At 49.5% G+C, this 25,145-nt stretch overlaps 1 protein-coding gene across 1 annotated transcript in view; it reads right to left on the bottom strand.

The window, feature by feature from the left end:
- The window catches only part of LOC116955923 (ST14 transmembrane serine protease matriptase), an 88,673-nt gene extending 64,084 nt beyond the window's left edge, over positions 1-24,589 (bottom strand). The window contains 1 exon segment of the mRNA XM_076053761.1: positions 24,339-24,589. The gene's annotated coding sequence lies outside the window, so the exon portion shown is untranslated.
- Positions 24,590-25,145: the final 556 nt, after the last annotated feature.

The following is a 25,145-nucleotide window of genomic DNA, read 5'->3' as shown; positions in this document are numbered from 1 at the left end:
AAACCTCGCAGGGAGGGATCACATCCTCGAACGTGTCCATAGGGCCCCCCCCGCCCCCCCCCCCACCTACCATTGCCAGGGACTCTCCCCTTCCGTCCCTCCCTACCGCTCGTGTTCCTCACCGTGCCGCGCTGGCTGCTGGCGACGGCCGCGGTGTCAGGCCAGGGCGGGTGGTGCCGTGCGGAGCGTTGCGAAGATTCTGACTCTCTTGCGTGCGCGTGTGTCAACAGAAAGGCCCAAGCACAAAGCGCGCGAGTCGTTCCAAAATGGGGGGCGCCACGTGAGAGCGGGCAAACCGAGGACCACCGGGGACCGCCGGCGTTATTTGCCGGGGTTATTTGCCGGGGTTATTTGCCGGGGTTATTTGCCGGGGTTATTTGCCGGGGTTATTGCGCCACGAATCTGTGCGTCCGCGGCTCCCCACCAGCTACGGCCAGTCTGGGACAGCCCCCCCCCCCCCCCCCAACTTCCCCCCCAACCCGCCGGAAGCGTTGAATTCCCCCGAAGATAAAATAAAATCTAAATCAGCGATTCTGAAAACCCCGCAGGGAGAAAGGAAACACGAAGCCCGTTCATTTCCTCTTCTGCCTTTCGTTATGAAATCTTGGCTGCCAAGAGCGAGTCTCAGTGTAGCTCTATGGGTTTCTGTGTAACTCTATGGGTCTCTGTGTATCTCTCTATGGGTCTCTGTGTAGCTCTATGGGTCTCTGTGTAACTCTATGGGTCTCTGTGTATCTCTCTATGAGCCTCAGTGTAACTCTATGGGTCTCTGTGTAACTCTATGGGTCTCTGTGTAGCTCTAATGGTCTCTGTGTAACTCTATGGGTCTCTGTGTATCTCTCTATGGGTCTCTGTGTAACTCTATGGGTCTCTGTGTAACTCTATGGGTCTCTGTGTAACTCTATGGGTCTCTGTGTAACTCTATGGGTCTCTGTGTAACTCTATGGGTCTCTGTGTAACTCTATGGGTCTCTGTGTAACTCTATGGGTCTCTGTGTAACTCTATGGGTCTCTGTGTAACTCTATGGGTCTCTGTGTAACTCTATGGGTCTCTGTGTAACTCTATGGGTCTCTGAGTAACTCTATGGGTCTCTGAGTAACTCTATGGGTCTCTGAGTAACTCTATGGGTCTCTGTGTAGCTTTATGGGTCTCTGTGTAACTCTATGGGTCTCTGTGTAACTCTATGGGTCTCTGAGTAACTCTATGGGTCTCTGAGTAACTCTATGGGTCTCTGAGTAACTCTATGGGTCTCTGTGTAGCTCTATGGGTCTCTGTGTAACTCTATGGGTCTCTGTGTAACTCGAAGGGTCTCTGTGTAACTCTAAGGGTCTCTGTGTAACTCTAACGGTCTGTGCAATTCTATGGGTCTCTGTGTAGCTCTATGGGTCTCTGTGTAGCTCTATGGGTCTCTGTGTAACTCTATGGGTCCCTGTGTAACTCTACGGTTCTCTGTGTAACTCTACGGGTCTCTGTGTAACTCTACGGGTCTCTGTGTAACTCTACGGGTCTCTGTGTAACTCTACGGGTCTCTGTAACTCTACGGATCTCTGTGTAACTCTACGGATCTCTGTGTAACTCTATGGGTCTCTGTGTAACTCTATGGGTCTGTGTAACTCTATGGGTCTCTGTGTAATTCTATGGGTCTCTGTGTAACTCTATGGGTCTCTGTGTAACTCTATGGGTCTCTGTGTAACTCTATGGGTCTCTGTGTAACTCTATGGGTCTCTGTGTAACTCTATGGGTCTCTGTGTAACTCTATGGGTCTCTGTGTAACTCTATGGGTCTCTGTGTAACTCTATGGGTCTCTGTGTAACTCCACCGGTCTCTGTGTAACTCTATGGGTCTCTGTGTAACTATATGGGTCTCTGTGTAGATCTAAGGGTCTGTTTAGATCTATGGGTCTCTGTGTAACTCTATGGGTCTCTGTGTAACTCTATGGGTCTCTGTGTAACTCCATGGGTCTCTGTGTAACTCCATGGGTCTCTGTGTAACTCTATGGGTCTGTGTAACTCTATGGGTCTCTGTGCAACTCCACGGGTCTCTGTGTAACTCTATGGGTCTCTGTGTAACTCTATGGGTCTCTGTGTAACTCTATGGGTCTCTGTGTAACTCTATGGGTCTCTGTGTAACTCTATGGGTTTCTGTGTAGCTCTATGGGTCTCTGTGTAACTCTAAGGGTCTCTGTGCAACTCTACGGGTCTCTGTGTAACTCTACGGGTCTCTGTGCAACTCTACGGGTCTCTGTGTAACTCTATGGGTCTCTGTGTAACTCTACGGATCTCTGTAACTCTATGGATCTCTGTGTAACTCTATGGGTCTCTGTGTAACTCTATGGGTCTCTGTGTAACTCCATGGGTCTCTGTGTAACTCCATGGGTCTCTGTGTAACTCTATGGGTCTCTGTGTAACGCCACAGGTCTCTGTGTAACTCCACGGTCTCTGTGTAACTCTATGGGTCTCTGTGTAACGCCACAGGTCTCTGTGTAACTCCACGGTCTCTGTGTAACTCTATGGGTCTCTGTGTAACTCTATGGGTCTCTGTGTAGATATAAGGGTCTCTGTGTAACTCTATGGGTCTCTGTGTAACTCTATGGGTCTCTGTGTAACTCTATGGGTCTCTGTGTAACTCTATGGGTCTCTGTGTAACTCCATGGGTCTCTGTGTAACTCTATGGGTCTGTGTAACTCTATGGGTCTGTGTAACTCTATGGGTCTCTGTGTAACTCTATGGGTCTCTGTGTAACTCCATGGGTCTCTGTGTAACTCCATGGGTCTCTGTGTAACTCTATGGGTCTCTGTGTAACTCTATGGGTCTCTGTGTAACTCTATGGGTCTCTGTGTAACTCCATGGGTCTCTGTGTAACTCTATGGGTCTCTGTGTAACTCTATGGGTCTCTGTGTAACTCTATGGGTCTCTGTGTAACTCTATGGGTCTCTGTGTAACTCTATGGGTCTCTGTGTAGATATAAGGGTCTCTGTGTAACTCTATGGGTCTCTGTGTAACTCTATGGGTCTCTGTGTAACTCTATGGGTCTCTGTGTAACTCTATGGGTCTCTGTGTAACTCCATGGGTCTCTGTGTAACTCTATGGGTCTGTGTAACTCTATGGGTCTGTGTAACTCTATGGGTCTCTGTGTAACTCTATGGGTCTCTGTGTAACTCTATGGGTCTCTGTGTAACTCCATGGGTCTCTGTGTAACTCTATGGGTCTCTGTGTAACTCTATGGGTCTCTGTGTAACTCTATGGGTCTCTGTGTAACTCCATGGGTCTCTGTGTAACTCTATGGGTCTCTGTGTAACTCTATGGGTCTCTGTGTAACTCTATGGGTCTCTGTGTAACTCTATGGGTCTCTGTGTAACTCTATGGGTCTCTGTGTAACTCTATGGGTCTCTGTGTAACTCTATGGGTGTCTGTGTAACTCTATGGGTCTGTGTAACTCTATGGGTCTGTGTAACTCTATGGGTCTCTGTGTAACTCTATGGGTCTCTGTGTAACTCTATGGGTCTCTGTGTAACTCTACGGGTCTCTGTGTAACTCTATGGGTCTCTGTGTAACTCCACCGGTCTCTGTGTAACTCTATGGGTCTCTGTGTAACTATATGGGTCTCTGTGTAGATCTAAGGGTCTGTTTAGATCTAAGGGTCTCTGTGTAACTCCATGGGTCTCTGTGTAACTCCATGGGTCTGTGTAACTCTATGGGTCTCTGTGTAACTCTATGGGTCTGTGTAACTCTATGGGTCTCTGTGTAACTCCACGGGTCTCTGTTAAACCCCCGCTGCAACCTGACCCAGACAATTATCAGTAAGGAGGTTTGGCACGTAAACAAAACGCGGCCAATTCGGTACAATTCCGGCATTTACCGGTTGTGTGCAGGGAGAGTAAACCCACCGGAATTGTAACGGTTCCAGTGGATTTAACTCTCCCAACACACAACCAGTAATTGCCAGAATTGTAAAAGTTGTAGCGGATTTAACTATCTCCCAATACACAACCAGTAATTGCCAGAATTGTAAAAGTTGTAGCGGATTTAACTATCTCCCAACACACAACCAGTAATTGCCGGAACTGTAAAAGTTGTAGTGGATTTAACTATCTCCCAATACACAACCGGTGATTGCCAGAATTGTAAACGTTCCAGTGGGTTTAACTTTCAACAGACAACTGGTAATTGCCGGAATTGTAAACGTACTAGTGGGTTTAACTCTACCAAAGCATAACAGGTGCGGGAATTGTAAACATTGTAGCGGATTAAACTCTCCCAACACACAACGGGTGAGTGCCGGAATGGTAACCATTCCACTGGGTTTAACTCCCAATATACAACCAGTGAGTGCTGGAATGGTAACCATTCCACTGGGTTTAACTCCCAACACACAACCCGTGAGTGCTGGAATGGTAACCATTCCACTGGGTTTAACTCCCAACACACAACCGGTGCGTGCTGGAATGGTAACCATTCCACTGGGTTAAAATCCCAACAGACAACCGGTGAGTACCGGAATGGTAACCATTCCACTGGGTTTAACTCCCAACACACAACCAGTGAGTGCTGGAATGGTAACCATTCCACTGGGTTTAACTCCCAACACACAACCAGTGAGTGCTGGAATGGTAACCATTCCACTGGGTTTAACTCCCAACACACAACCAGTGAGTGCTGGAATGGTAACCATTCCACTGGGTTTAACTCCCAACACACAACCCGTGAGTGCTGGAATGGTAACCATTCCACTGGGTTTAACTCCCAACACAACGGGTGAGTGCCGGAATGGTAACCATTCCACTGGGTTTAACTCCCAACACACAACCCGTGAGTGCCGGAATGGTAACCATTCCACTGGGTTTAACTCTCTCACAAAACACAACCAGTGCATGCTGGAATGGTAACCATTCCACTGGGTTTAACTCCCAACACACAACCAGTGAGTGCCGGAATGGTAACCATTCCACTGGGTTTAACTCCCAACACACAACCGGTGCGTGCTGGAATGGTAACCATTCCACTGGGTTTAACTCCCAACACACAACCCGTGAGTGCTGGAATGGTAACCATTCCACTGGGTTTAACTCCCAACACACAACGGGTGAGTACCGGAATGGTAACCATTCCACTGGGTTTAACTCTCTCACAAAACACAACCAGTGCATGCTGGAATGGTAACCATTCCATTGGGTCTAACTCCCAACACACAACCAGTGAGTGCTGGAATGGTAACCATTCCACTGGGTTTAACTCCCAACACAACGGGTGAGTGCTGGAATGGTAACCATTCCACTGGGTTTAACTCCCAACACAACGGGTGAGTGCCGGAATGGTAACCATTCCACTGGGTTTAACTCCCAACACACAACCGGTGAGTACCGGAATGGTAACCATTCCACTGGGTTTAACTCCCAACACACAACCAGTGAGTGCTGGAATGGTAACCATTCCACTGGGTTTAACTCCCAACACAACGGGTGAGTGCTGGAATGGTAACCATTCCACTGGGTTTAACTCCCAACACAACGGGTGAGTGCCGGAATGGTAACCATTCCACTGGGTTTAACTCCCAACACACAACCCGTGAGTGCTGGAATGGTAACCATTCCACTGGGTTTAACTCCCAACACACAACGGGTGAGTGCCGGAATGGTAACCATTCCACTGGGTTTAACTCTCTCACAAAACACAACCAGTGCATGCTGGAATGGTAACCATTCCACTGGGTTTAACTCCCAACACACAACCAGTGAGTGCCGGAATGGTAACCATTCCACTGGGTTTAACTCCCAACACAACGGGTGAGTGCCGGAATGGTAACCATTCCACTGGGTTTAACTCTCTCACAAAACACAACCAGTGCATGCTGGAATGGTAACCATTCCACTGGGTTTAACTCCCAACACACAACCAGTGAGTGCCGGAATGGTAACCATTCCACTGGGTTTAACTCCCAACACAACGGGTGAGTGCTGGAATGGTAACCATTCCACTGGGTTTAACTCCCAACACACAACCAGTGAGTACTGGAATGGCAACCATTCCACTGGGTTTAACTCCCAACACACAACCAGTAAGTGCTGGAATGGTAACCATTCCACTGGGTTTAACTCTCTCCTAAAACACAACGGGTGAGTGCTGGAATGGTAACCATTCCACTGGATTTAACTCCCAACACACAACCAGTGAGTGCCGGAATGGTAACCATTCCACTGGGTTTAACTCCCAACACACAACCAGTGAGTGCTGGAATGGTAACCATTCCACTGGGTTTAACTCCCAACACACAACGGGTGAGTGCCGGAATGGTAACCATTCCACTGGGTTTAACTCCCAATACACAACCGGTGAGTACTGGAATGGTAACCATTCCACTGGGTTTAACTCTCTCCCAAAACACAACTGGTGAGTGCTGGAATTGTAAACGTTGCAGTGGGTTTAACTCTCTCCCAAAACACAACTGGTGAGTGCGGGAATTGTAAACGTTGCAGTGGGTTTAACTTTCCCTCAACACACAACGGGTGAGTGCCGGACTAGTGACCGAATCGGCCCACGTTTTGTTTACGTGCCAAACAAACACCCCCCCCCCCCCCTTTACCGATTGGCTGCGGGTCGGGCGGTGGCTGGTTTATCGGCGCAAGCCTCAACCAAACACGGTGGTGCCCAGTTGACAAGCTGACCACCGTTGGCACATCTAAACTTCCTTCCCCGCAGCCGTCCCTGGCCAGCATTGCTCTCATCGGAAGGCGCGGCCAATTTCCACCCGCTCCGCCCACCGTTACATTTAAGCGGTATTTTTAAACCCTATTATTTCACCATGTTTAACCTATTTGACCCCTTTCCCACGTGTCCACCACACCCCCACCCGAGACGCATCTGCAAGTTGCGTGGGGTGGGCCACCCCTCACCACCGAGTCTGGGAACGAGTGCAAGACGCTTTCGGAGTTAGTTTTATTCTGAGCGAGGCATAGAAGCAGTAGCAGCAGTAGCAGCAGTAGTAGTATCAGTAGTAGTATTAGCAGCAGTAGCAGCAGTAGTAGCAGTAGTAGTAGCAGTAGCAGCAGTAGTAGTAGCAGCAGTAGTAGTATCAGTAGTAGTAGCAGTAGTAGTAGCAGCAGCAGTAGTAGTATCAGTAGTAGCAGCAGCAGTAGTAGCAGTTGCAGCAGCAGCAGTAACAGTAGTAGTATCAGTAGTAGCAGTAGTAGTATCAGTAGTAGCAGCAGTAGTAGTAGCAGCAGTAGTAGCAGTTGCAGCAACAGTAGCAGTGGCAGTAACAGCAGCAGTAGCAGCAGTAGCAGCAGCAGTAGTAGCACCAGCTGTAGTACTCGCAACAGTAGTAGCAGTAGTAGTAGCAGTAGTAGCAGCAGTAGTAGCAGCAGCATTAGCAGCAGTAGTAGTAGCAATAGTAGCAGTAGTTGCAGCAGCAGTGGCAGTAACAGCAGCAGTAGTAGCAGCAGTAGCAACAGCTGTAGTAGCAGTAGCAACAGCTGTAGTACTCGCAACAGCAGTAGCACTAGCAACAGCAGTAGCAGTAGTACTAGCAACAGCAGTAGTACTAGCAACAGCAGTAGCTGTAGTACTAGCAACAGCAGTAGCCGTAGTACTAGCAACAGCAGTACTAGCAACAGTACCAGCAGTACTAGCAACAGCAGTAGCAGTACTAGCAACAGCAGTAGTAGCAGTGGCGCCCACCACCTACTGTGGACAACTGTTGCAGGACCCTCCTCAAGGACCACCTTGAGACTTGTCATGACGCCTACGAGCATCGTAAACCAATGACATAAAACTAGCTGGACCCGGCGTGACGTATGCCAATCTCGCTGATCTATAAAAAAATATATATAAAGATTCCCGCATTGTTGTTTTTTACTCATATTTCCTAATCAAAGATTTTTCTGAAGGTATATACTTAGATAGAAGATATAGTAGTCACCACCCCAGCCATTATTTTGGCCATTTGTGTACCAAAGTCGGCAAAGCATTCAAAACCTTGCGACAATTCCACCGGAAAGAGGCGATGTGAAACCGCACGTCCTAAAATCTCGCTCATCAAAAAAATAAATCTACACCGGGGGACAATTCCTCCAAAGCGTCTCGCCTTCGGAGAGCCGAAGCAGACGAGCCAGGAACTGGAAGCCAGCCGAACTTGTCGCAGACATTCTTTGCCCCTTTTATAAAGATGGATAGATACATGGGGCGTGGGGGCAAGAGAGACACATGTACCCGCCAGAAGGAACGCAAGGCAGGTGGGGCGAGATCACAAACGGAGCAAAAAAAATATTTTTACTATTTAAAAACTAACAAAAATGTTTTTAAATGATACCAGGTAAGGCCCCGCTGAGCGACGCAGCTCTTTGTCGTAAGCGACCTGGCTATCACAAATGATAGCTGTACGAAAGAGGCTTATCGCGTGGAGATGTACAGCAGCCAAATGCTCGTCTAAACGCACGTTGAGTCTCAGAATCAGAATGTTTTTCAGGAGCGACCTGGTCTATCACAAACGATAGCGGCTCAACGAAGTGGGCTTATCATCGTTCGGGAAATTTATAGCAGCATCCAAATAACTCTAAACGCGTGACGTTGATTCTAAATGTGGGAGGGGGAAATATCCATGCGACCACGGGCATAAAATACGAATTCCAAATATACAGTAGACATCAGGGTTGGGATCTAACCCACGACCTCCTGCATACCAGACGAGGTAGTCAACATCTCGTCACTGCTTATTGGCAGAGGGCCAACGAGGTGACTCCTCGCCTGGCATGCAGGAAGCCGTGGGTTCGGTCCCTGCCCTGACGCCTGCTGTGTATTTTGAGTTTGCGTGTCTCTCTCTCTCATGAACAACAATACGGTGGCTAGGAGATGTTAACTACCTCGCCTGGTATGCAGGAGGTCGTGGGTTCGATCCCGACCTTAACGCCTGCTGCTGCTGTATATTTGGAGTTTGCGTGTGTGTCTCTCTCTCTCTCTCATCAACACGGTGGCTAGGAGATGTTAACTACCTCGCCCGGTATGCAAGAGGTCGTGGGTTCGATCCCGACCCTGACGCCTGCTGCTGCTGCTGTATATTTAGAGTTTGCGTGTCTCTCTCCCCTTGCTCGCGTGGATTTTTCTCCGGGTCCTCCGGTTTTCCACCCTCCCACATTTAGAATCCACGTCACGCCTTCAAGAGCTATTCGGCTGCTGCTGTACATTCCCACGTGGCGGTGGTGGCGATGATGATGATGACGACGATGACGACGATGATGATGATGAGCCGCTTCGTTGCTCTGCTGTCATTTGTGATGGCCAGGTGGGTGATCGCTTCTGAAAAAAAAAGGCTCCAGGTGGAGGGGGGGGGATGGGGCCTAACCTGACAACAATAAAAACTAATTTTGATTCAAAGCTTTCGTGACTGTGCCGGGATTTATATTCTTGGTTCTTTCGGTAAAGTCACTACCACGTAGAAGGGAAACAATAAAATAATAATAAAAAATAGATATAAAACGATGTAAATAAAATATAAGCAATATTTATTGCTTCATATATTTTGTTGTACCTTATTGTTTTCCCTTCTACGTGCACCTTGCCGAGAGAACCAAGACTACGACTAAGGACACATTTAGCTGAGCCGTCTAGAGCCGCCAGGGGGCGAGCGTCAGCGCACAGCGAAGAGGGGGCGAGGTGGGCCAACACCTCTTCACAAGTACGACAAGTACAGTCAGCAACCGGAATTTCTTGTTCGAGGCTGGCGTGACTACTCCCCCCTTGCCTTCGCTCTTGTGTACCCACCCCCCCACGCTCTGCGTCCGTCCGCGTGTAGCGTCGTGGGGGGGTCACGGTGTTGTGGGGTTCGCGGTGTCGTGGGGGTCGCGGTGTCGTGGGGGTCACGGTGTCGTGGGGTTCGCGGTGTCGTGGGGGTCACGGTGTCGTGGGGGTCACGGGTGTCGTGGGGGTCACGGTGTCGTGGGGGGGTCACGGTGTCGTGGGGGGGTCACGGTGTCGTGGGGGTCACGGGTGTCGTGGGGGTCACGGGTGTCGTGGGGGTCACGGTAACGTAACCACGGAGAGAGCAGAGGGAGGCGCAAACGGCATGTACACAGCAGGCAGTCTGGGTCCGGGATCGAACCCACGGACCTCCTGTCACTAGTGGGTGGGGGGGGAAGGTGGGGGTGGGGGGGCATAATCCCAACTGAGTCACGTGCAGGGGAAACCCCCGGGGGGGGGGGGGGAGATGACACTGGCATGACGTCACCGAGCGAGGTCACGCCCCCGAATCGACGAGTCACAAAGCCCCCCCCCCGCCCCCCCCGGTGGGGGGCGTGGCTTACACGCGTAAGAGGAGGACGCCGCGCGCGTCAACAGACGTCACGTGGAGTTCTGTCGACGTCAAGGAGCCCACAGGTTGTCACGTGCCGCTTGCACGGAGTCCCGGTCGTGTGTGGGGGCCTTACGCGGGAGTGAACAAAAATAACATTACGGAAACTTCGATTTAAAGCTTCCGTGACTGCAAGGATTCATCTTCTTTGGTTCTTTCGGTAAAGTCACGTGGGTATAAAATATAAAATCAATTCAATCACGACGTTTCGATAGCGGCACAAGCTGGTCGTCGTCATCAGGTTGCAAGAATTACGGCAAGAATTTTAGTTTTTTTAGCTCAAGCGGGAGAGATGCTGTGGTAAGAGGTCAGCCTGGTTCGCCAACGATTTGCACGGAGACCAGTAGACTCGCACGCTGACACAAAGACAAAGATCCCCCGCCCCCGACAGCCTTAACAGAATATTCTTAGCTCTTTCGGTAAAGTCACGTTGAAGGGAAACAATAAAATAATAAAATATATGTAAAACAATAAAAATTCTCACGACGTTTCGAGAATTTCTCACGACGTTTCGAGAATTTTTTATTGTTTTATATATATATATATTTATTATTTTATTGTTTCCCTTCAACGTGACTTTACCGAAAGAGCTAAGAATATGAATTACTGCAGTCACGAAAGCTTTAAATCAAAAGCCTTAACAGAGTGTTGGGGCAAGTGCTGTTAAGCGAGCAGCATCTATGAAGGCCGGTACGGCGCACGATGGGGCTGGTGGACAGCACCACGCCCGGCCGCCTTTGTCTCCCGAGTGGCGATGTTGACTACACACCGCACCAGGTAACGCATTTGAGGCTGAGTCGACCTAGGGGAGGCCGAGGACCGGTTCGAATAATCGTCACTGGGCGGTGGTGGCCGCGTGCGGGATTCTTAACATTCAACCGTGACATTGTCTCTACAACATCATCTCTGCAACATCATCTGTACGACATCTCTACAATGGGATTTGTTGAAGGACCTTAACATTCAACTGTGACATCGTCTCTACACCATCATCTCTACACCATCATCTCTACAACATCATCTCTACAACATCATTTGTACAATATCTCTACAACGGGATTAGCTGAAAGACCTTAACATTCAACTGTGACATCGTCTCTACAACATCATCTCTACAACATCATCTCTACAACATCATCTCTGCAACATCATCTGTACGACATCTCTACAATGGGATTTGTTGAAGGACCTTAACATTCAACTGTGACATCGTCTCTACACCATCATCTCTACACCATCATCTCTACAACATCATCTCTACAACATCATTTGTACAATATCTCTACAACGGGATTAGCTGAAAGACCTTAACATTCAACTGTGACATCGTCTCTACAACATCATCTCTACAACATCATCTCTACAACATCATCTCTACAACATCATCTCTACAACATCATCTCTGCAACATCATCTGTACGACATCTCTACAATGGGATTTGTTGAAGGACCTTAACATTCAACTGTGACATCGTCTCTACACCATCATCTCCACACCATCATCTCTACAACATCATCTCTACAACATCATCTCTACAACATCATCTCTGCAACATCATCTGTACAATATCTCTACAACGGGATTAGCTGAAAGACCTTAACATTCAACTGTGACATCGTCTCTACAACATCATCTCTACAACATCTCTACAATGCGATTTGTTGAAGGACCTTAACATTCAACTGTGACATCGTCTCTACAACATCATCTCTACAACATCATCTCTACAACAGCATCTGTACACCATCATCTCTACAACGGGATTAGCCGAAGGACCTTAACATTCAACTGTGACATCATCTCTAGAACATCATCTCTACAACATCTCTACAATGCGATTTGTTGAAGGACCTTAACATTCAACTGTGACATCGTCTCTACAACATCATCTCTACAACATCTCTACAATGGGATTAGCTGAAGGACCTTAACATTCAACTGTGACATCATCTCTAGAACATCATCTCTACAACATCTCTACAATGCGATTTGTTGAAGGACCTTAACATTCAACTGTGACATCATGTCTACAACATCATCTCTACAACATCTCTACAATGGGATTAGCTGAAGGACCTTAACATTCAACTGTGACATCGTGTCTACAGACTGTTCCTTTCACTCCCTACCCTGCCCCCTCCCCAAAACCACCACCGCCCTCCCATGCCATACGAAAGAAGAAGAAGATGATGCAGGAGACTCACACGGAAACCCGCGCGCCCATAAATGCTCGGGCAGGCGAGGGGGAAGGACCGCGATTATTTCATCGGAGCTCGAAAACAAAAACGCGTTGGTGGTGGTTGGGGGGGTGAGCCTGGATGGGATGGCCGCGGGTGGTTACGCAACAGCTTCGGCAAGTCCGCTTCAAGCGTCCGAATTCTGGTCGTGGACGTTGGCATTTAATTTTTGCGGCACAGGGGGAGGCGACCTGCCGACGGTGGCTGCTGGCGCGCGGCCATGGCGGAGGCACGTTGGATTGGAGGATATACGCACGGTGACGACGCAAACCACTGACACGTTTTCATTCACGGGCTAGAACAGAGGGGCGTGAGGCGCCATGACTGCCTACGGTGCCATTATGTCGCCGAATGTGCTCATCGGGGTGTGTGTGGTCGGGGGGGTGGAAGGGCAATAAATATAAACACAAAAATATAAACTTTTTTTTATTTGACCAGGCGAAAGAAAGCGCCACCTCGAGGTATACGGCGACACTGGCCGTCGCGAATGATAGGTCAGCGAACGCGGCTTATCATCATCATCACGTGGAAATGTCGAGCAGGATAAATATCCACACGACCACGAGAGAGAGAGACACCGAAAACTCCAAACACACGGCATGCGCCAGGGTTGGGATCGGACCCACGACATCCTGCATACCCAACGAGGTAGTTAACATCTCCTTGCTATCGTGATGGTGATGATGAGAGAGAGACACCGCAAACTCTAAATATACAGCAGGCATCAAGGTCTGGATCGAACCCACGACCTCCAGTATACCAGGCGTCTTTCGCACCATATGGAAGCCAACCACGCTAATCGGAGATGCGGGGGAATGATAACAAACACGCAAAAAAAGCAGTTCCAAACAGATGACTTTGTCAATCTAGATGACGATGTTAAAAGTGCACTAAGCTTCAGTTTTCCTCCCCAACATCGGCAGAGTGTTCCAGACGGCCGGCAGAAGCAGAGCATCTGAAACAACGCGCAATGCGGTGACCACCGACTTTGTTCAAAGGGCTTAGCCAAAAGTCTGTGCTTCTGCGAGGATGACCGATGGGGGTCTCGGCTGGTAAAATTAATTTAACAAAAAGTTTAGTTTTAAACCGCACACGCTGGACAACCCAAGCAACGCACCACTCCATGACGGAGTTGTGTAATCTTGGTGCTTTCGGTAAAGTCTCGGAGAAAGAAAACAATAAATTTAATAATACGACGTTTCGATTGCAACACAAGCAGTCATTATCAGGCACAAATGAATGGGAAAACAAACTTCGTAAACTTAGAAATATAATGCGATACAACACAGAGAGTCGGCTAACATAACAGTCAACACCCTACCTGGTTGATTACGTTCTTCCAAAGATTGCTAAATTTGAGAGACAAAACACAGACACGGAGTCACACAGACAGACACACAAGCAGAGAGAGACAACACAGAGACACACAGAGAGACACACACATGCACAGACACACAGACACACAAGCAGAGAGAGACAACACAGAGACACAAGCAGAGAGAGACAACACAGAGACACACAGAGAGAGACAACACAGAGACACAGAGAGACAACACAGAGACAAAGAGAGATACTCACACAGACACACAGAGAGAGACACACACAGAGACATACAGAGAGAGACACACATAGACACACAGACAGACACACAAGCAGAGAGAGACAACACAGAGACACACAGAGAGAGACACTTGACATAGACACACAGAGAGAGGGACTCACACAGAGACAAACAGATAGAGACACACATAGACACACAGACAGACACACAAGCAGAGAGAGACAACACAGACAGAGAGAGACATGACAGACAGAGAGAGAGACTCACACAGAGACACACAGAGAGACACACACACATAGACACACAGAGAGACACACAAGCAGAGAGAGAGACAACACAGAGACACAGAGAGAGAGACACATGACATAGACACACAGACAGAGAGAGACTCACACAGAGACACAGAGAGAGAGAGACATGACATAGACACACAGAGAGAGAGACTCACACAGTAACAGAGAGAGACACACAGACACACAAGCAGAGAGATACACAGACACACAGAGAGAGACACACACAGACAGAAAGACACACTAGCAGAGAGGAACAACACAGGGACACACTGAGAGTCACACACCATCGACACACAGAGAGACTCACACAGAGACAAACAACACAGAGAGAGACTCACACAGAGACACACACAACATAGACGCACAGACACACACACAAGCAGAGAGAGAGAACAGAGACACACAGGGAGAGACACAGAGAGAGACACACATGACATAGACACACAGAGAGAGAGAGACTCACACAGAGACAGACAGAGACTCACACACAGACACACAGACACAAGCAGAGAGAGACAACAACAGAGACACACAGAGAGACATGACATAGACACACAGAGAGAGAGACTCACAGAGACAGACAGACTCACACAGACACACAAGCAGAGAGAGACAACAACAGAGACACACAGAGAGACATGACATAGACACACACAGAGAGAGACCCACACAGAGAGAGACACACAGACACACAAGCAGAGAGAGACAACACAGAGACACACAGAGAGAGACATGACATAGACACACACAGAGAGAGACCCACACAGAGAGAGACACACATAGACACACAAAAGCAGAGAGATAACACAGACACACAGAGAGAGACACACACGATGTTGACTGTTATGTTAGCCGACTCTCTGTGTTGTTGCATTATATTTCTAAGTTTACTAGGTTTGTTTCCTCTTTCATTTGTACCTGATGATGATTGCTTGCGGTGCAATCGAAACGTCGCATGCTATTTGTTAATTTATTCCTTCTTTCGGCGTGACTTTACCGAAATAATCAAAGCGTACTTCCTGCACTCACGAAAGCTCAAAATCAAGTTTGTGTAATCTTCTTGGATGGTGAGAGGGGAGAGAGGTCAGTCTTTAGATGCCGGAGGCGAGAGATAACAAAGCCTCCCATTATACCTCTCGTCTTGAGTCGTGAAGACTGTTCATAAGCCGATTGATTACAGTTGATCATCGATTTTCCAGGTTACGATCATCCGGATTCCAATGTTATCCAGTGGCCCAGGGCCAAAATGGCAAAAACCGGCAAAACTGCTCTGAAGGTGATCGGGCTCCATGTAGCGTGACACACAACCTAGCTCTCTGCTCGAGTTCAACGCCAAACACATACACGGTACGTTATACAACACACACTTCTTAATGACAAGTTTGCAAGTATATACATCACCCCATGTAAAAGTATTCGCGATTGGAGTGGTAAGTAGGGAAACGGGAAATACAATAACTTTATAAAGTATCGTCCATTTGCGTGTTTATTCATCCCCATTGAATCCAGTAAGCACATTTCAAGCACAACAGAAATAACAGAACACCTATCAACAATTTCATGCAAGAATGTGCAACAAATAAGTTATTTTAAACAATAATTAGTGAAAATCCTTGAGCCACCACCACCACCATCAGCCAGAGTCAAATCCACTGCTGGATGAAATCATTACCACCACCACCATCAGCCAGAGTCAAATCCACTGCTGGATGAAATCATTACCACCACCACCATCACCATCAGCCAGAGTCAAATCCACTGCTGGATGAAATCATTACCACCACCACCATCAGCCAGAGTCAAATCCACTGCTGGATGAAATCATTACCACCACCACCCAGCCAGAGTCAAATCCACTGCTGGATGAAATCATTACCACCACAATCAGCCAGAGTCGATCCACTGCTGGATGAAATCATTACCACCACCATATCAGCCAGAGTCAAATCCACTGCTGGATGAAATCATTACCACCACCAGCCAGAGTCAAATCCACTGCTGGATGAAATCATTACCACCACCATCACCAGCCAGAGTCAATCCACTGCTGGATGAAATCATTACCACCACCATCAGCCAGAGTCAAATCCACTGCTGGATGAAATCATTACCACCACCACCATCAGCCAGAGTCAAATCCACTGCTGGATGAAATCATTACCACCACCAGCCAGAGACAAACCACTGCTGGATGAAATCTTTACCACCACCACCATCAGCCAGAGTCAAATCCACTGCTGGATGAAATCATTACCACCATCACCATCAGCCAGAGTCAAATCCACTGCTGGATGAAATCATTACCACCACCACCACCACCATCAGCCAGAGTCAAATCCACTGCTGGATGAAATCATTACCACCATCACCATCAGCCAGAGTCAAATCCACTGCTGGATGAAATCATTACCACCACCACCATCACCATCAGCCAGAGTCAAATCCACTGCTGGATGAAATCATTACCACCACCACCACCCAGCCAGTCAAATCCACTGCTGGATGAAATCATTACCACCACAATCAGCCAGAGTCGATCCACTGCTGGATGAAATCATTACCACCACCATATCAGCCAGAGTCAAATCCACTGTTGGATGAAATCATTACCACCACCAGCCAGTCAAATCCACTGCTGGATGAAATCATTACCACCACCATCACCAGCCACAGTCAATCCACTGCTGGATGAAATCATTACCACCACCATCAGCAGGAGTCAAATCCACTGCTGGATGAAATCATTACCACCACCACCATCAGCCAGAGTCAAATCCACTGCTGGATGAAATCATTACCACCACCAGCCAGAGACAAACCACTGCTGGATGAAATCTTTACCACCACCACCATCAGCCAGAGTCAAATCCACTGCTGGATGAAATCATTACCACCACCACCATCAGCCAGAGTCAATCCACTGATGGATGAAATCATTACCACCACCATATCAGCCAGAGTCAATCCACTGAAGGATGAAATCATTACCACCACCACCATCAGCCAGAGTCAAATCCACTGCTGGATGAAATCATTACCACCACCACCACCACCATCAGCCAGAGTCAAATCCACTGCTGGATGAAATCATTACCACCATCACCATCAGCCAGAGTCAAATCCACTGCTGGATGAAATCATTACCACCACCACCATCAGCCAGAGTCAATCCACTGCTGGATAAAATCATTACCACCACCACCATCAGCCAGAGTCAAATCCACTGCTGGATGAAATCATTACCACCACCATCAGCCAGAGTCAAATCCACTGCTGGATGAAATCATTACCACCACCATCAGCCACAGTCAAATCCACTGCTGGATGAAATCATTACCACCACCACCACCATCAGCCAGAGTCAATCCACTGATGGATGAAATCATTACCACCACCACCATCAGCCAGTCAATCCACTGATGGATGAAATCATTACCACCACCACCAGCCAGAGTCAAATCCACTGCTGGATGAAATCATTACCACCACCACCATCAGCCAGAGTCAAATCCACTGCTGGATGAAATCATTACCACCACCATCAGCCAGAGTCAATCCACTGATGGATGAAATCATTACCACCACCACCACCATCAGCCAGAGTCAATCCACTGATGGATGAAATCATTACCACCACCACCAGCCAGAGTCAAATCCACTGCTGGATGAAATCATTACCACCACCACCATCAGCCAGAGTCAAATCCACTGCTGGATGAAATCATTACCACCACCATCAGCCACAGTCAAATCCACTGCTGGATGAAATCATTACCACCACCACCATCAGCCAGAGTCAATCCACTGATGGATGAAATCATTACCACCACCACCATATCAGCCAGAGTCAATCCACTGATGGATGAAATCATTACCACCACCACCAGCCAGAGTCAAATCCACTGCTGGATGAAATCATTACCACCACCACCATCAGCCAGAGTCAATCCACTGATGGATGAAATCATTACCACCACCACCATCAGCCAGAGTCAATCCACTGATGGATGAAATCATTACCACCACCACCAGCCAGAGTCAAATCCACTGCTGGATGAAATCATTACCACCACCACCACCATCAGCCAGAGTCAAATCCACTGCTGGATGAAATCATTACCACCATCACCATCAGCCAGAGTCAATCCACTGATGGATGAAATCATTACCACCACCACCACCACCATCAGCCAGAGTCAAATCCACTGCTGGATGAAATCATTACCACCACCACCATCAGCCAGAGTCAAATCCACTGCTGGATGAAATCATTACCACCACCACCAGCCAGAGTCAAATCCACTGCTGGATGAAAGCCTTCCCCATCATCATGCAAGTGTACTGTATTAAATTGTAGAATACTCTACGAGAGTGTACTGTATGTCAATAAACTATTGTATGCCAGTGCACTGTATTGTACGCTAGTGCACTGTATTGTACGCTAGTGCACTGTATTGCACGCTAGTGCACTGTATTGCACGCTAGTGCACTAATGTACGCTAGTGTGCTTGTATTGTAAGCTAGTGCACTGTGCTGTATGTTAATGCACTGTACGCTAGTGCACTGTTGCATGCTAGTGCACTGTATTGAATGCTAGTGCACTGTACTGTACGCTAGTGTACTGTATTGTACGCGAGTGCACTGTACTGTACGCTAGTGCACTGTGCTGTATGCTAATGCACTGTACGCTGGTGCACTGTATTGTATGCTAGTGCACTGTACTGTAAGCTAGTGCACTGTATTGTACGCAAGTGCACTGTACTGTAAGCTAGTGCACTGTATTGTACGCTAGTGCACTGTATTGTACGCTAGTGCACTGTATTGTACGCTAGTGCAGAATGCCGTCTTTAACCTGTGTATTCTCACTTTTTGGTACCTGGATGACGTCATTAACCTGAGTGTAGTCACTTTTTGGTACCAGGATGACGTCATTAACCTGTGTGTATTGTCACTTTTTGGTACCAGGATGACGTCATTAACCTGCGCATTCTCGCTTTTTAGTGTTAGGATGACGTCATTAACCTGTGTGCATTCTCACTTTTTGGTACCAGGATGACGTCATTAACCTGTGTGCATTCTCGCTTTTTGGTACCAGGATGACGTCTTTAACCTGTGTGCATTCTCGCTTTTTGGTAATAGAATTACGTCATTGGCCCGTCCTGCATGCACTCAAAACGCGGAAACGGCGCCCCCCCCCGACCCCGCCCCCCCCGACCCCCCCCCCGACCCCGCCCCCCCCTGTGAATCACCCGAACAGCACCCGTGACGCCGTCTAATTGAAAACACGCTGAGAGCAACTCGCACTGGCCACGTGACCGACAATCAGCATTGCCTGGTGTGGGGACCACCCGCAAACCACAAACACCTGCACACCTGCACACCACCTGCACACCACCTGCCACCCACCTGCACACCACCTGCCCCCCCACCTGCCAACCACCTTCCAACCACTTGCAAACCACCTGCCACCCACCTGCCACCCACCTGCACACCACTTGCCACCCACCAGCCACCCACCTGCACACCACTTGCCACCCACCTGCCAACCACCTGCCACTCACCTGCCACCCACCTGCACACCACCTGCACACCACCTGCAAACCACCTGCCACCGACCTGCAAACCTGCACGGTAACTGCGGAGTGGCCGCCACTCCACATTCCCTGGTGCGGGAAACCATCCGCACACCACCAATAGCCGACTCATTAAGCCAGCCAACCAAGCCGCCCTTGCCCGCAAGACACCGGCAACGCATATCTCGCCGGTTGACACCTTCAGCCACCGTGAATTAAAACGAACACCAAGTTCAATCTCTCCGAGGCTACCTACAGGGGGGTGCATCACGCACTGCCTGGGGGTGGGAGAGATGCCCTCTCTGGGGGGCGCGAGACATTGGCAGATTTTTTTTTGAAGGTAAATAATCGAAAACACAAATTAAGGATGGGCACACGTAAGTCACAACTTTGTTTCATTATGATACCTCCTTTTGCCAGTAACAAGATATGGAAATAGGTTTTACCCTTTTAACTGGCACAAAAACTGACACCTTTATTCAAGGCATCATGTTTGCAATAACCACAACACAAGCAGTCAAAATGTAAACAAAAAGAGACAACTCTGATAATGATATTGGCACTGTCCTTGATTTGATCGGTCCACACCCGAGACGGCTTTTCTTCGAGCCTAGTCTCCACTGGTGTTGGACCAGAAGACGCCAAAAGGCGTACAACTCAAAAACAGCGCACTATCAGGGTTTTGAGGGCTCGGGGTGAGCATTTACATTATGAGACCTCCTTTGCCAGTAACAAGATAGAGTAATAGGTTTTACCCTTACTTTGTTTCGTCAAACCCTATGTATTTATTGACATTGCACACTCTTTAACGGCTGAGAAATAAAGGTGGGTAAGGCTGTAGTAAAGGTTATAAGGTCTACAGTATCTCTGTCACCTCCGGGATAACCCAATGCGTGGGTTTTCAACATTGTTCGTGTGGAGAATCGCGCAGGTTAAGGTTGGGGCCTCACGTGGTTGGACAAACAGGTTGAGACCGACCGAGTACACACACAGACAGGCAGGTGACTCACCTAATGCACACAGGTGAGACGCACCTAGTACACATACGCACACAGGTGAGACGCACCTAGTACACACATACAGGTGAGACTCACCTAATACACGCACACAGGTGAGCCTCACCTAGTACACACACAGGCGAGGCTCACCTAGTACACACACACAGGTGAGACTCACCTAGTACACGCACACAGGTGAGCCTCACCTAGTACACGCACACAGGTGAGACTCAGCTAGTACACGCACACAGGTGAGACTCACCTAGTACAAACACACAGGTGAGACACACCTAGTACACACACACAGGTAAAACTCACCTAGTACACGCACACAGGTGAGACTCACCTAGTACACGCACACAGGTGAGACTCACCTAGTACACACACACAGGTGAGACTCACCTAGTACACACACACAGGTGAGACTCACCTAGTACACACACAGGTGAGACTCACCTAGTACACGCACACAGGTGAGACTCACCTAGTATACGCACACAGGTGAGACTCACCTAGCACACACACACAGGTGAGACACACCTAGCAGACTCACCTAGTACACACACACAGGTGAGACTCGCCTAGTACACAGGTGAGACCCACCTAGTACACAGGTGAGACTCACCTAGCACACACACACAGGTGAGACTCACCTAGCACACACACACATGTGAGACTCACCTAGTACACACACACAGGTGACTCGCCTAGTACACAGGTGAGACCCACCTAGTACACAGGTGAGACCCACCTAGTACACAGGTGAGACTCACCTAGCACACACACACAGGTGAGACTCACCTAGTACACACACACAGGTGAGACTCGCCTAGTACACAGGTGAGACCCACCTAGTACACAGGTGAGACTCACCTAGCGCACACACACACAGGTGAGACTCGCCTAGTATACACACAGGTGAGACTCGCCTAGTACACACACACACAAGTGAGACTCGCCTAGTACACACACACACAGGTGAGCCTCACCTGACACACACACACAGGTGAGACTCACCTAGTACACACACAGGTGAGACTCACCTAGTACACACACACAGGTGAGACTCACCTAGTACACACACACAGGTGAGACTCACCTAGTACACACACACAGGTGAGACTCACCTAGTACACACACACAGGTGAGACTCACCTAGTACACACACACACACACAGGTGAGGCTCACCTAACACACACACAGGTGAGTCTCACCTAGTACACACACACAGGTGAGTCTCGCCTAGTACACACACACAGGTGAGACTCACCTAACACACACACACAGGTGAGACTCGCCTAGTACACGCACACAGGTGAGACTCGCCTAGCACACGCACACAGGTGAGACTCACCTAGTACGCGCACACAGGTGAGACTCACCTAGTACACGCACACAGGTGAGACTCACCTAGTACACGCACACAGGTGAGACTCACCTAGTACACACACAGGTGAGACTCACCTAGTACAAACACAGGTGAGACTCACCTAGTACACACACAGGTGAGACTCACCTAGTACACACACAGGTGAGACTCACCTAGTACACACACACACAGGTGAGGCTCACCTAGTACACACACACAGGTGAGACTCACCTAGTACACACACACAGGTGAGACTCACCTAGTACACGCACACAAGTGAGACTCGCCTAGCACACGCACACAGGTGAGACTCACCTAGTACACGCACACAGGTGAGACTCACCTAGTACACGCACACAGGTGAGACTCACCTAGTACACGCACACAGGTGACACTCACCTAGTACACGCACACAGGTGAGACTCACCTAGTACACACACACAGGTGAGACTCACCTAGTACACAGGTGAGACTCGCCTGGTATATGCACACAGGTGACTCACCTAGTACACACACACAGGTGAGACTCACCTAGTACACACAGGTGAGACTCACCTAGTACACACACAGGTGAGACGCACCTAGTACACACACACAGGTGAGACTCGCTTAGTACACACACAGGTGAGACTCACCTAGTACACGCACACAGGTGAGACTCACCTAGTACACGCACACAGGTAAGTTCTAAAGGTAACACTCACTTGAGCATATGTTAACATAGGCAAGTCACAAACTGGGCACGCTCAGGTGCGAGGCCTCACACACACCCAGGTACACACATTCAGGTATGGCTGACAAGGAGAACACACACTAGGCGAGTCTACACACAGGTAAACCTCATCTGCCCTCACCCGTATTCGCGTATGGAAATCTCACGCAGGTAAGCCTTACCTGGCCACACTATCAGGCACGTAAGCTGCCGCTTGGCTTCCAATAGATGTTAGGTAAGGCACAGTGGGATATGTAATCTCTCTCTCTCTCGCTCTTAAACTGATGCTGCTGCTGTTGTTGTTGTAGAGCGCTTCATGTCAGAAGGGACCTGGGAATCACGAAGGAGGCCGCTTGCGGCTCAAGGCAGCGGGCTCATCGTCATTATAATCGTCGTGTGGAAGTGGCTTTATAGCAGCAGCAGCAGCTGCTGCTTTAGAATCAACATCACGAGGGGTGATGTTGATTCTAAATGCGGAGAGGGGTAAATACATTTTTTTTTAAACGGAGAAAAATCCACGCGACCACGAGGGAGACAGAGAGAGAGAGAAACGCAAACTGCAGATACAGCAGCAGCAGGCGCCAGGGTTGGGATCGAACCCACGACCTCCTGTGTACCGGGCGAGGTAATTAACATCTCACCATGATGAGAGAGAGACACGCAAACTTCAAATATACAGCAGGCATCAGGGTCTGGATCGAACCCACGACCTCCTGTATACCAGGCGAGGTAGTTAACATCTCACCATGATGAGAGAGACACCGCAAACTCCAAATATACAGCAGGCATCGTCAGGATCTGGATTGAACCCACGACCTCCTGTGTACCAGGCGAGGTAGTTAACATCTCCTAGCCACCATGATGATGATGAGAGAGACAACGCAAACTCCAAATATACAGCAGCAGGCGTCGTCAGGGTCTGGATCGAAACCCAGGCCGCACGCCTTACACACAGCCACAACACAGCCACATCACAGCCACAACTCAGTCACAACACGGCCACAACACAGGTAAGGCGGCACACGAACAAACACAGCCACACCACAGACAAACACAGCCACACCACAGGTAAGGCAGCACACGAACACAGACAAACACAGCCACAACACAGGTAAGGCAGCACACGAACACAGACAAACACAGCCACGTCACAGCCACACCACAGGTAAGGCAGCACACGGACACAGACAAACACAGCCACTTCACAGGTAAGGAGGCACGCAGACAAACACTCTCCTCAGCCGACATCGCTCACCTGGCCGCTCGCTCCCTTCTCTACCCGATGATCTCTTCCGAATTCGCGCGATACAATGTCCCTCCCTCCTCTCCACACTGACGACGAAAGAGAGACAGAGAGAGCGAGCGATGGTCGACCTCGTCGACTCGACGAGGAGGTGGGATGAGGGAGGAGGTGGGGAGACGCCGGGAAGAAGAGGTGGAGGTGAGAGAGATCAAAATGGAGTGCAGGGGGTGTGGAGGGGAGAGAGGCGGGGCTCACGCGATGACGACACCGATGCGTCATCCCCCTCCTCCTACCCCCCCTCCTCCTACCCCCCCTCCTCCTACCCCCCCTCCTCCTACCCCCCCTCCTCCTTCCTCCCCCTCCTCCTTCCCCCCTCCTCCTTCCCCCCCTCCTCCTTCCCCCCCTCCTCCTTCCCCCCTCCTCCTTCCCCCCCTCCTCCTTCCCCCCCTCCTCCTTCCCCCCCTCCTCCTACCCCCCCTCCTCCTACCCCCCTCCTCCACCCCCCCTCCTACCCCCCTCCTACCTCCACCCCCCCTCCTACCCCTCCCTCCTACCCCCCTCCTACCCCCCCTCCTACCCCCCCTCCTAACCCCCTCCTACCTCCCTCCTACCCCCCTCCTCCACCCCCCCCTCCTACCCCCCTCCTACCTCCATCCTCCACCCCCCCTCCTACCCCCCTCCTCCACCCCCCCTCCTACCCCCCCTCCTACCCCCCTCCTCCACCCCCCCTCCTACCCCCCCTCCTACCCCCCTCCTCCACCCCCCCTCCTACCCCCCCTCCTAACCCCCTCCTACCCCCCTCCTCCACCCCCCCTCCTA

Source organism: Petromyzon marinus, chromosome 62, assembly GCF_048934315.1.
Source record: "Petromyzon marinus isolate PM22_M1 ecotype Great Lakes invasive population chromosome 62, UKy_Petmar_22M1.pri1.0, whole genome shotgun sequence".
Taxonomy (NCBI): domain Eukaryota; kingdom Metazoa; phylum Chordata; class Hyperoartia; order Petromyzontiformes; family Petromyzontidae; genus Petromyzon; species Petromyzon marinus.
This window is presented reverse-complemented; position numbering and strand designations above follow the sequence as displayed.